Source organism: Vipera ursinii (assembly GCF_947247035.1).
Source record: "Vipera ursinii genome assembly, chromosome: 7".
Taxonomy (NCBI): domain Eukaryota; kingdom Metazoa; phylum Chordata; class Lepidosauria; order Squamata; family Viperidae; genus Vipera; species Vipera ursinii.
In genome coordinates, this window is record NC_139521.1 from 42,813,781 (window position 1) to 42,827,413 (window position 13,633).

Genomic DNA, 13,633 nt, shown 5'->3' on the forward strand with positions numbered 1-13,633 from the left:
TTCATGAAAATTGTTAAGATATGAATCCTTAGATTAGAAGTCTGATGGAAAGAAAACAAGAATATTGGATATTATGCATTGCCATCATCCCACTTTTATGAAGAGTTCCTACAGACAGAAATCGGAATTCTCTTCCCATTCAAGTAAGAATTGTGATCTTTCCATCATCAAAATGGTGCTCTCATCAAAAGATAGAATTATTCACCTATCCCAAAATAAAAGTCAACAGTACAGAGGAAAAAAGAAAAAGTGATTTGCTACTGATGAAAATAAAGTATCACTTTTTTCCCCATATGGAGACTTCAAGATTTCATTTTCAGGTATTACCAGGATTCTGGGTCCTGATAGCATAGCTATAACTATGCAGAAAATAAGTATATTTTTCTGAGCACTAGTTGTAAATCAGATTTGTAATGACATAATTTTGTTATCCAAAATTATTTTCAATCACTGAGGTTATCATTTAAATGTATGATTTTATCAACTCATATGATGATTTTTTTCACATATAAATTAAATGAGTGGATAAAATTATTCTATTTAGGAATGTTGAATTAATAACACTTGAATCAATTGTTGAAGTGTTAAAATTAATTGAATTAATAATACTTTTATGCCATCTTTAAGAATATGTGTCCTAAACATCCACCTTAAGGTTCTGGTGGACAAGGACAATTTCTCTTGGGCACATGGTTATTTCATGATATTCTTATAATGAAGGAGAGTTGGAGTTTTTTTATCCTACTTGCCAAGATCAGGGCAGAATAATATATCACTGGGACATTTCAGAAGCAATTGTGCATGCTCTTTCTTGCTCTTTCTGTTAACCTGTACTTGTTATAAATATAACACTTCTATTACATTGTTTAAAAAAGTCATTTAAAATAATCTTCAGACTTTGAAACTCCCTTCTGCTTTGTTCCTATTGAAGGTTGGGTTTGTGAGATAATATGCTATTATTGGCAAGTTTCTATCCACTTCATACATTTGACAACTTAAGAATTCATTTACATAGAAAACACTTTCCCATACATATACCAATAGATAGCCAAAGCCATATGTAGAAAGAAATGTGTTATCACCCACCAGCACATTTTGATATACGTCACTGGACGAGCTTGGATATTTTCAAAACTATATTCATTTACCTTTATTATTACTATATTCAATAATCAGCAGGGTACCCAAAAGAATTAACCTCTTCTTTATTTTTTTTCAAAGAAAAGGTATTTGTGACTTTAATAATAAATCAGCTGTGTTCAGGTATGGTACATTAAAGAAATGCTTTATTAAAATTCTAGTTATACTTAGCTGTGGTACACAAATATACACTGTTTCAGTTTTTCTGTTTATAACAAACAGGACTTTACATTACAGATAGCTCTATTACAGATAAGATAAGATAAGATAAGATAAGATAAGATAAGATAAGATAAGATAAGATAAGATAAGATAAGATAAGGTAAGATAGCCTTGTCATTTTTTTTACTGTGGGCACAATGGCACACATCAAAAATGAAATTTAGTTTCCTGCTCTCAAAGTGAAACACATACATGACACACACATAAACATACTATATATGACATAGACCCACACCCTACATATACATAACAAATAAATATTAAATATTGTCCATCTTGAATATATAATGAAGGAGGAAGCTTGAGAGTTCACAAGGTTAATGTTGTATGGAATGAAACTATGGTTGAATCTGGATGTTCTGTTACGGATACCATGAAGCCTCCTCCTAGAAGGTAACAAGGAAAACAGGTTGTGAAGAGGATGTGTAGTGTCCCAGATAATCTCATGGACCCTGCTCAAGCAATGCTTCTGTACTATGTACTGGATGGGAGGAAGGGAACTGCCAATGATCATTTTGGCCATCCTTACCACTCTCTGCACTGCCTTCCTGTCTGAAGCAATGATGCTTCCAAGCCAGACTGGAAGGTGAATATGTCTCATAATTCTAAGAATCTTTTTTTAAAAAATACTAATTTAGTCTAACAAGTCTTGAATAGTAAAATCATCTTCATTATCTTCACTTTTTTCAGATACCTTTTCCCTTAAACTTTGTAAATGAGTAACAATGATAATGTTATGGTTCCAACAGATGAAACTCTTTAAAAGAACATTGAGGCATTGCTTACCTTAAAGAATCTTTTATTTGAGAAGCATAATATCGGCACTACATAGTTGAAGCCAAAAACTGAATTCCCCTTCCACAAAGTAGCAAAGCACAATTCTCTCCTCCAACTAACAGTCACATTCCCCCATTAGCTTGAAATGTGGGCTCTCTCCACAGCTCTCCACCCCGCCAAAACATTATCAACTCTGGACTTAGTAACCTTGAATTCCCATGGCTTGGTTATTGTTGTTATGACTAACTGGACTCTCATCCACATCCCCGCTCCCATCCTCAATCAGCTCTAAAAGCTAAAGAGGAAAATGAGTGCATTTCCATCTGCTGTCAAAGCCAGGGCTTTTCAACTTTTTCACCCATTGTACCACTTTTAGGATAAGGCAATGTCCGAGTACCACCAGTAGCCCAGCAAGGTGTCAAAAACTTGACCAAAAAAAAGGAAAAAATGATAAAGTACAGGTAGTCCTCGCCTTACAACAATTCACTTAGTGACTGTTCAAAGTTACGACAGCACTGAAAAAAATGACTTATGACCATTTTTCACACTTATGACCGTTGCAGCATCCCCAGGGTCATGTGATTTACATTCGGATGCTTGGCAATCGATTCATATTTATGATGGTCACATTGTTCCAGGGTCATGTGATTGCCTTTTGCAACCTTCTGACAAGCAAAGTTAGTGGGGAAACCAGATTCACTTAATAACCATGTTACTAATTTAATTTCTCTCTCTCCCTCTCTTTTTCTCCCCCTCTCTCTTTCTCTCTCTCTCTCTCCCTCTTTCTTTCTCTCTCCTTTTCTCTCTCCCTCTTTCTTTCTTTCTCTCTCTTTCTCTTTCCCTCTCTCTCTTTCTCCCTCTCTCTCTCTCTATTTCCCTCCCTCTTTCATTCTCCTTCTCTCTCTCCCTTTCTCTCTCTCTCTCTTTCTCTCTCTCTTTCTCTCCCTCTCTCTATTTCTCTCTCTTTCCCTCTCTCTATTTCTCCCTCTTTCTCTCTCTCCCTCTATTTCCCTCCCTCTTTCTTTCTCCTTCTCTCTCTCCCTCTTTCTCTCTCTCTTTCTCTCTTTCTCTTTCCCTCTCTCTCTTTCTCCCTCTCTCTCTCTATTTCACTCCCTCTTTCATTCTCCTTCTCTTTCTCTCCCTTTCTCTCTCTCTCCCTCTCTTTCTCTCTCTCTTTCTTTCCCTCTTTCTATTTCCCTCTTTCCCTCTCTCTATTTCTCCCTCTTTCTCTCTCCCTCTATTTCCCTCCCTCTTTCTTTCTCCCTCTCTCTCTCCCTCTCTTTCTCTCTCTCCCTCTCTTTCTCTCCTTCTCTATTTCTCTCTCTCCCTCTATTTATTTTTCTCCCTCCCTCCCTATTTCTTTCTCCTTCTCTCTCACCAACTCTTTCTTTCCCTCTCTCTCTATTTCTCTCTCTTCCTCTCATTCTTTTTCTCCCTCTCTCTATTTTTCTCTCTCCCTCCCTCCCTCTCTCCCATTGTCCCTTCCTTCTCTCCTTCCTTTCTTCCTTCCCTCTCTCTTTGTCCTTTCCTTCTTCCCTCCCTCCCTCCCATTGACATTTCCTTCCTTCCAAATCCATTTTTACCAAGAAACCTGATGCCCACCTCACTCTTCATGAAGCACCGGCGGAAAGTTGGGGAAGATCTATCAATGATACTTGGAGGTTGTTAGCTCATTTAATAAGCTTTATTCCAGCAACAGAAACATCTCGTATTTGCTCAGAGTTGATCCACGTACACCAACAATGCAGCAGTGGACTGCGAGGCAGGAAGGCGACCTTCACACGGGAGGGATGGAAGATGCACCAAAGTGCCCTTTGCCCTGCTCACCTTCTGCAGACATGGCCGGAGTCCCAGGTGGAGGGACATCCGGGGCTGAGGCGCACTTGGGGAAGTGCACGCCACAACCAGCTGCTCTTGGGGGATGGGGGCACAAAGCCAGCCAGACAGGGCTTGGAGCAGTTGACCCTCCTGGACTACAGCTGCACTTCTACCTTTCCCAGGGTGGCCCCTGCAGTGGAGCACAGTGCAGGGCACCACCCCCGATAGGCCCTCATCCTGGAGCCTCCTGCTGCTGGAAACCTGCGGCGGTAGCATAGAAGGGCTTGCAAAAAGTGGGGTGTGTGGCGGTGGCTGCTCCCAGCACCAGCCAAGGGCAAGCCATACAAGGCCACTCCTGTTCAAAAGCCAGGGTTTGGTGGCCAGTGAGGTCCTTGCACTGGGCTATCCCGGGGCTGGCAGGCCAAACGGGGACTGGCCTCCCCCTCTCCGCTTTAAAATGGCACCTGCGGAGACGGCCCTGTGGCCCAGCTTTCTCTTGCAGAAAGCAAGCTGAAACCAAGTGAGGGAGATTGGAGGAGCGCAAGATCGGCATTTCTCAGCATGTGCTGATTTGCGTTCCTGGCCATCTCCCTCACTTGGTTTCAGCTTGCTTTCTCTTGCAGCAAGGCAAGCTGAAACCGAGCGAGGGAGATTGCAGGAGCGCGAGATTGGCGTTTCTCAGCATGCGCCGTTTCGTGTTCCTGGGAATCTCCCTCACTCGGTTTCAGCTTGCTTTCTCTTGCAGCAAGGCAAGCTGAAACCGAGCGAGGGAGATTGCAGGAGCGCGAGATCGGCGTTTCTCAGCATGCGCCGATTCGTGTTCCTGGGAATCTCCCTCACTTGGTTTCAGCTTGCTTTCTCTTGCAGCAAGGCAAGCTGAAACCGAGCGAGGGAGATTGCAGGAGCGCGAGATCGGTGTTTCTCAGCATGCGCCGATTCGTGTTCCTGGGAATCTCCCTCGCTCGGTTTCAGCTTGCTTTCTCTTGCAGCAAGGCAAGCTGAAACCGAGCGAGGGAGATTGCAGGAGCACGAGATTGGTGTTTCTCAGCATGCGCTGATTCGTGTTCCTGGCAATCTCCCTCGCTCGGTTTCAGCTTGCTTTCTCTTGCAGCAAGACAAGCTGAAACTGAGCGAGGGAGATTGCAGGAGCGCGAGATTGGCATTTCTCAGCACGCACTGATTCGTGCTCCTTGCAATCTCCCTCACTTTCCACTTGTGGAGGTCGGGGCCGGTTGTACGGATCAGGTGGGAATTCCATATGGCCAGCCCCGACCTCCACCAATGGGCTCCAGTTGGGGGAGGTCAGGGCCAGCTGTACGGAGCTGCCAACAGTGTGGGGGTAGGGAGTTGGGCACATTTTTCCCTCCACACCCATGTTCTGATGGCTTTGCCTGCCCTGGTGCGCATCAGGAAAACAAACGGCCTCAATTCTCATCTGCTGCCGCAGGATGAATGCTCAGGGAGGGTGTGTGCCGTCTGGCCACTTTGTTTTCCCCTTTGCTTTGCACATCAGGAAGAGGAGAGGGGGAAATCTCTCGAGCCCTGGGAAGGAGGCAACGTGAGGGCCGTGAGGGATATCACAAGCTCATGGGGGGAGGAGGAAAAGAATGCAAACCCCTACCTGCCGAGGGAGTGGATGGCTCTGTCCCCTTCAGGCTCACACTTGCTTCTGGGGGAAGGATGACGGTTGCTGCACATTGAGTCCCAGGGGAGGGCAGGGCCTAGCTCTGCGCCTGCACTCCTTGTGCAGCCTGGTAGGTTCCTGCAGGCCACTGCCAAACAGCATGTTTTCCAGCAGCAAGTAAGCTGGAAAGGAGCAGGGGGGAGGCGGGGGAGAGGAAGGCGACACCCCGTACCATCAGCCAGATGCTCGTGTACCACCAGTGGTATGCGTACCACTGGTTGAAAAGCCCTGGTCAAAGCAATACACCCGATGTTAGCAGCATTGACAGATAATTGACAGAAATAAAAACAGAAGCTTAAATTACAGTTAAGATAAATAAAAAAAACCAAGTCTGGAATATGAACAAAAATTATACAGTCCTTGAATGTCATGCACATTTAAGAATGGTGATTCTGGTCATCATAAAACAATTCAAATGGTATTTTCATTGGTCCATTCTGCTATGTTATTTCTTATCCACCAGTGTCCACCCAAATCCAAGGTTTCTTCTGGACAGTTGAGATGCACTTTTATTTATTTATTTATTTATTTATTTATTTATTTATTTATTTATTTGAATTTCTATACCGCCCTTCTCCCGAAGGACTCAGGGCGGTGTATATGAGACTGATCCTGAAATCTTTTATATCTAAAGGTTACTGATCATCTCCTTTTAGAAGGTAACATTTAGGTTTTAAGCAATAATTGTTTTTATTGATTCTAATTTTATCACTGATGGGTTTTAGGATGGCTAGCACTTCATGGGCTATCAAATAGGTTCAAAGTCCTCCTCATTTTCAAAGACAATAATGACAGTATCTCTTTTCAATATCATGACGTTCAAAATCCAGTATCCCCAAAAGAAAGTGTCCAAAACAGTGAACTCTTTCACGCAGCTATTGTGTTGTTGGAGAAACAATTTCCTTTCCATTACAAAAATGGAGAAACTGTTCTTTATGAATACAGAAAAGAACGACAATCTCTGCAGCTCTATATTCATTCTGCAGCTGCAGGATGGTCTGACTTCACAGCAATCTGTGAGCAACAGGATTGCTCTACCAGTCTTTTTTTACCATTCTTTCATTTTGCCCTGGGAATATTTTTATTGAAAGGCAGCCATGAATAAAAAATAAAAATAATTGAAGTTACATTATCAGATAATTTCTTTAATAATCCCAACATTATTTATTCTGGCTAGTTGCAATATTTTCATCCTTGCTGTAATTAGAAATTCCAAATATTTAAAATTGTATTTCACTATTTATAGCATAAACTATTGTGGTATCTGTTTTTTTGGTTTAGAACTTACAGAGTTGAAGCCCTACTTCCCGCATGCCATCAGAATAAAACATTAAAATCTGATTGATTAAAGTAGTAAGGATATAACCTTTAAACTTTTTGACTGAGATACAGGATAAACTCAGTTAAAACCTAGACATTAGAGAAGTTATCTGAACAACTACACTGATCTCAACCAATTTACTTTTAAAAATTGTGATAAATATTTTAAAATAAAACACTCATAAATTACGCTGAGGATACATGCTACTGAGATTGAATGGGAATGGAATTCAATTACCCTAAGTGAGTTTACTTTTGGCAAGGAAATGACTTTTGTTTTCTTAACAATTAATAGTTATAGCATATGACAAATGGATTATTAAAACTAAGATGAAATAGGACATAATGGTGCCATTTCTTCTCTATCTCTAAAAGATGTCAGAGAGGTAAATAATCTGATGACCTGTATTTCTCTTCAAGCTTATTAAACTACTTTCATGTTATCGGATTTTATGTAGTAAAGAATGTCATGTTTCCAGAATGATAACCATTTGGTTGTTAGTCATTGGTATCTTATGAACTATTTCCATAAGGAGAAAATAGGGTTTTTTTTCTTTACATCAAGTCATCAAAACCTCAGAACCTAAGTCTCATTTTGATTTTGATGGTTCAGATTTCAAAAAGGCGTTCAGCAAGGTTGCATCCTATTCAACATGTACACAGAAAGAGAAATACACATTGGAGGAATCTACCATTGGGGTTAAAGTCGGCAATAGGAATATTAACAACCTCCAATATGCAGATGAGACAACAAGTGGTTAATCCTGAGAGTCAAAGGTGAAAGTGAAAAATTTGGTCTTAACATTAAGAAAACAAAGATAACAACAACTGTAGAGAACACATGGGTCAGAATGCAGATTGACAATGAGACCATTGAAACATTAAAGGAAGTCATCTTCCTGGGCTTTAACATTGACCAAAGTAGTGACTGCAGCTCTGAGATTAGAAAGTGTATAGCACTTGGAAGAACTGCGATGTCTCACATGAAGAGTAAAGACATCTGGAAGAGTAAAGACAACAGTCTCACAACCAAATGCAGATTAGTTAATGCAATAAATTTTTCAGTTGCTATTTATGGCTGTGAAACTTGGACTCTGAAAAAGGCAGATAGGAAACAGTTGATGCCTTTGAACTGTGGTGCTGTAAGCAACTGTTTTGCATTCCATGGACTATTAGGCATTCCAAAAATAACAAAAAAAGGAGTCCTAGACAGAACCTCACCAAAAATTCACTTGAAGCTAAGATCGCCAAACATACTCAAAACTCAATCATGCTGAGAATGATCAGCAGAAAAAGAAGAAGGGGTTGCCCTAGTACCTGCTGGCTGGACACTGTAAAAAAATGACATTGGCATGACCATAGTGGATATGAAGGAGACAGTACGAGACAGAGGGACATGTAGAGTACTGATCCATAGAATGGAGGGTTGGACATGACTAAATGGCTGATGACAGCGATGACGGCCAATGCAAAAAAATCTAGTCAACTAACCATTAGCACTATTTTGGCAATATGTAAGGTTTAACGGAATTCAAGAGGGATGGACTTAGTCTGTTTGTGACAACATAGAGACTCCAGCTAACTGTTCTTTTGACTCCATTCCCAGGCTCTGCCACTCCTTGTTGTACACATTCTCATATAGTGTCCCCAGTGGTGGGATTCAAATATGTGAACAACCAGTTCTCTGTGTGGATGCTGCTTCTGGAAGTCCGTTGTGGGCCTGGGCAACAAAAAATTAGCTACCAGTTCTACTGAACTGGTGTGAACCGGCTGAATCCCACCACTGAGTGTCCCTACTATTTGATTATTTATTCTATTTAATTATTTGTCTACTTTTTCTACTTGTTTTTTCTGTGAACAATTTTATTCCAATTGCATTAATTGATACTTCAGTGACTAGTTTGCCACAAATTAGCTCTTTGGAATACATCATTGAAGAGGATTGGAAAATACATAAAAATCAGGGGCTGTTTTCAAGTTATCATTATCGCCATGATGATGTCTTGTTGTCTTGTTCTGGGGAAATAAATATATGCATTATTTCAATAATGCCTATTAGGGCTACTCTTTAATTAAATGACACATGTATTTGTCAGTTAACACAAAAATATTACACCCATTTTGTGTCTTTAAAGAAGCAAGCCCTATGTAACTCCATTGAGCTTACTATCAGGTGCATCAGTTTAAAATAATAATTTTCATGTAGTTCCATTTTTATGATTTAGAATAGGGGTGTTAAACTGCTGGCCCGCGGGCTGGATGCATCACGCGGAAGCTGCACCCATCCCATTGCACGTGATGTCACGTGATGTCACGAGTTTGACATATCTGATTTAGAAGATGTACCACTGACAACTATCTGACAAAAATTCAGTATGTAAGGATGTAACTTACATTCTTAATATATACATACCTACCTAGACATTTTTATTCTGTCCCATTACTCATTTGTTTTTTATTCTCTGTCATAGGATGTTAAAATATATAAGCTATCTGTCCTGCCTGTTTCCTTGCTAGAAAAAATCTTTTCTAGTATGTCATCCTCCTTTGGCATGCAATTCTCAAAATTTTAACCCACCTGTTTCTACTCTCTTCTTGTTTTTTTAGGAAAAGTAAGCAACATCTCCTTAATAGATCAATTTAGTTATTTTCATTTTATGCTGCTTTGTCATGGATGTTCAGTGATATCTGAAATGTCACTGAACTTTCAACAAATATAAAAATGTAAAATCCTACTTGAAGCACAAAGTGTATCTTCCTGGCAGTCCTTCCACAATCATCTTGAGACCGCATAGCACCGTATAGCAAATTTGTCTAGCACTACTAGAGATGATTAGCACAGTAATATAGGATGCCATGAAATTTTAATATGAATGTAAAAAGGAATATGTTGTTCTACATAAGATTCCAAAGCAATCACAAGGTTAAAAATATATACAATTATAGATTTCTAATATTTGGTAATTAAAGGCTACTTAGCCTGGGATGCACGAGAATAAGAAATTAGGGGTAGGATTACACTCCCCGGTTCTGTCTAATGTTTTTTTTTTTTTGGTGTCTAGGATGTTTTGGTGTTTTTATATTTGATGCACTTTTCAGTACTTTGTAATAATGTTCTTGTTTTTTTATTTAAAATTTGTTTAATAAAATTTATTAATAAAAAAAGGTTAAAAATATCAATGCTTATATCCTCATATGCAAATAGGATTACACAATGAATTCAAGATAAATGCCTCTGGGTTTATTATTTTTTTAAAGTTTAACATGAGATGTGAAAAGTATTACCATATGAAAGTTATCAGTACATATCCCTATCCCGAGTGTGCTTGAAGCACAATTGTCTAAAAAACTCCCTGCATGATCACACTGAAGAAAAAGCATTTATAATTTAAATTAACATAATCAGCACTTGTCCTGGTAAGTATTAAATTGTGCTTTAAATTGCTTTTAATTATTCAAAAGAGTGAAGTTAACATGGCAGCAGGGCTTTGTAAAAAGAATAGATACAAATAAGATTATAAAGAGCTCAAACATTAAAAAGATTTCATAGTGATTGTGGGGCTTTTTTGCAGTTTTTATTCATTTAAAAAATATATCAATTTCTACTTATCACTTCACTGTGAATAACTGCTGGTCAAAGTGGAAAGCATCAACTTTTGAATATAAAATAAGAGGAGTGATTAATTCTATATAGGCCTAAAATTCCAATCAACCCTTTTCATTCAGCTTAATAAAGAAGGAATTATTTTTTTAGGAAAAAGAACATTTTAAAGAAATTGTCCTGGGGATAGGGAATGTATGATCTTTTTCTCCATATTATTATGAGATTACTGAGAGATATGCATAAGTGTACAGTTTCTCATTTTACACTTTTATCCACAGTAGCCTGTGGCCTTCTAGGCTCCCTGCTTTAACATCCACTTGAGATAAAATAATATCAAAAGCATGTCAGAAAAGAAAGGGAAGTGGAAGGGAAAAGAGAAGGATGATTTCTTTGGAAAAGAAAAAAAAAGCAGCTCTTTTGCAGCAAAAGAAAACATTTAAAAAAATGGAAGACAGATCTTTACATAGCAATATATCAGATGCTGAATTGAAATCTGCAATTGTAGATGAGGGAAGATCAGACTGCCTGTCTAATCCCCCCCTTTCCAGCTTATTACCAAATTCCATGGAAATACATTCATGCTAATGGCTATTCAGATTTTTAAAATATACATTTAAATTCCAGAGTATCTAGGGAATATCTGGCACTTCCAAAGCAAAGTCCTTTCTTTCTCTCATTCTAATAATGATGTAGGGATGATGTTACATGGAAACAATAAAGAAATCATATGTGAATTAATAAACATATAACAGCACTGGAGATTCTAAAAGAGTACTAAAATTGCTGAGAGCAAAATGCAGAAATCATAAAAAGTAATGAAAAGGAGTACTTCTGAAATATGAATAGGCTACGAAAAATGAATGGCATATGTATAGAACACACTCTTAAATTGCAGTAACCTCAAATGAATACTTCCTAACATAGCCTGCCTTTATAGCTCTTCACCTTTGCACCTGCCTTCCCTTTGATATGATTTAGCTATTAGCACTATTGGAAACTCATTGAGTGTCTCAGTAGGAATAGACTTCGTAGAAGTCTGTGATTTATTTTAAACTATGATGTTTGTTCAGCTAACTAGCCCTCTCATAATATTTTCTGAGCCTCCTTGGATGATTACTAATTATTCTTCATCTTTAGATCTATCATGTTAGAGTTGTGTGGAATCAGATAAACAATACACAGTATAAGGTCCAGCTTGCTTTAAGTCCCATTGCCATGATAGAAGTAGTTAAATTGTTCTTTTATAAAGTGATAAAGCCTAGTTACACTGTCACTAAGCAGCATACAGGCAGTCAATACTGAACTCATATAGCAAAAACCTAAGGAGACAGTTGCATACTGTCCTGAACTCTATTTTTCCATGATTTATTGCTGATTATGTCCTTTCAACAACCTTTATGGCTTAAGGGCTACATCAAACACACTGATTAATTGTAAGAAAAGGTCACAGAGAAGATAGAAGAAAATAAGATAAATATAGTTACAGCTTTGAGAAACATAAGGTGATAATCAAACCTGAAATGACATTTTGGAAAATAAAAATAGGAAACCATACTATATATCAGTATTAAAAATACAAAGGTTCACAATATAATTGTACCTAGAAGATATTGGTACAGAAATAAATAAACAAACAAACAAACAAACAAACGAATGAATGAATGAATGAATGAATGACTAAATAAATAAATACAAAGAATCCTTCTTTAGTAAATCTTTTACATTCTTATGGAAAATTCTGTGTTGCTTTGCACATCTGTTCAATCCAGTAAATAACAATTTATAAGAAGAGTAGAGTAAGTATCATTCTGTCCAGTTCTTGGGCAATATGACAGTTCTGTGTTCCTATAGTAGTAGAAAATCTGATTATGCAATAAAAGAGAATATATGCAACTCGAAGTTGAACTGTGGAATCCTTGGAGCTCTCTGAATTAGGTTGTTTACTTGTAGACCTGACTAGGTATAAACATCAGTTATTTCTGCATTGATGATGTTACTTGTTTGGGTAATGCAGCATCTGCAAGCAAACAATCAAGCTCAGAGACCACCATGAACCCCACAAACTATTTCATGTTAGGGAAGATCAGTATGCATCTGAGGAAGAGAGGAGTCTTAAACCAATAGATCTGGAAAGTTTTGGAAGACCAGGTGAAATTTATACAGAACATTTGAATTCATAAGGTCATAATTTCAATCCCTAGACCAGGGGTGTCAAACTCAGTTTCATTAAGGGCCGCATCAGCATTGCGGTTGCCCTCAGGGGGCCGGGTGGGTGTGGCCTGGGTGGGTGTGGCCTACTGGGTGGGCATGGCTAAAGTGCGTATGGCCTACTGGGTGGGCATGGCCAGCTCTACATCGTTCGCATCAAGGGTGCCTATGGGGGCCTGGGCAGGAGTGGGACAGATCTGGGGGTCTCTGGCAGAAGGAGGGTCTCTGGGCCAGGGCCAAGGCAGTGGGGGCCGTTCCCTCACTGTTTCCAGGATGGCTTCGCGGGCCACATGAAACCACTTTGCGGGCCGGATCTGGCCCCCGGGCCTTGTGTTTGACATGTCTGCCCTAGACTGAACTGTCATAATTTATCACTTCCCACAGCTAAGGCAGGATCTGTATGGTTTCAGAAATGCAATTGCTAATGATCAGACTTGTAAGGGAAATGCAGGAAAATAAAATAAAAACAAAAAAATACATTTATTTACAAGGGTTTCTTTTTTTTACAGTTGTAATTTAGCATTCAGCCACATCAAAAGTAGGCATGTGCACACAATTATGCTGCTATGGAAAATTCTGTGATGGTCAAAATTGTGATTTAATTCTGTTCCCTTTTTTCCAGCAAAGTGGGAGCACAGGCCAAATGTAGCCTTGCTCTGTTTTACTTGTTTTGTTGAAAATTTAAGGATTACACTGAAGCTGTCCAGCATTTCAGCTAGCACTGATGATGTTACTTATTGGTAGATGGGGTAATGAAACATCTGCAAGAAAACAAGCAAACTCAGAGAACACCAAGGACCCCTCATTTCAATCCTGAGCTACAAATATTTTCATATATACTGTATATATTGACTGTAAGC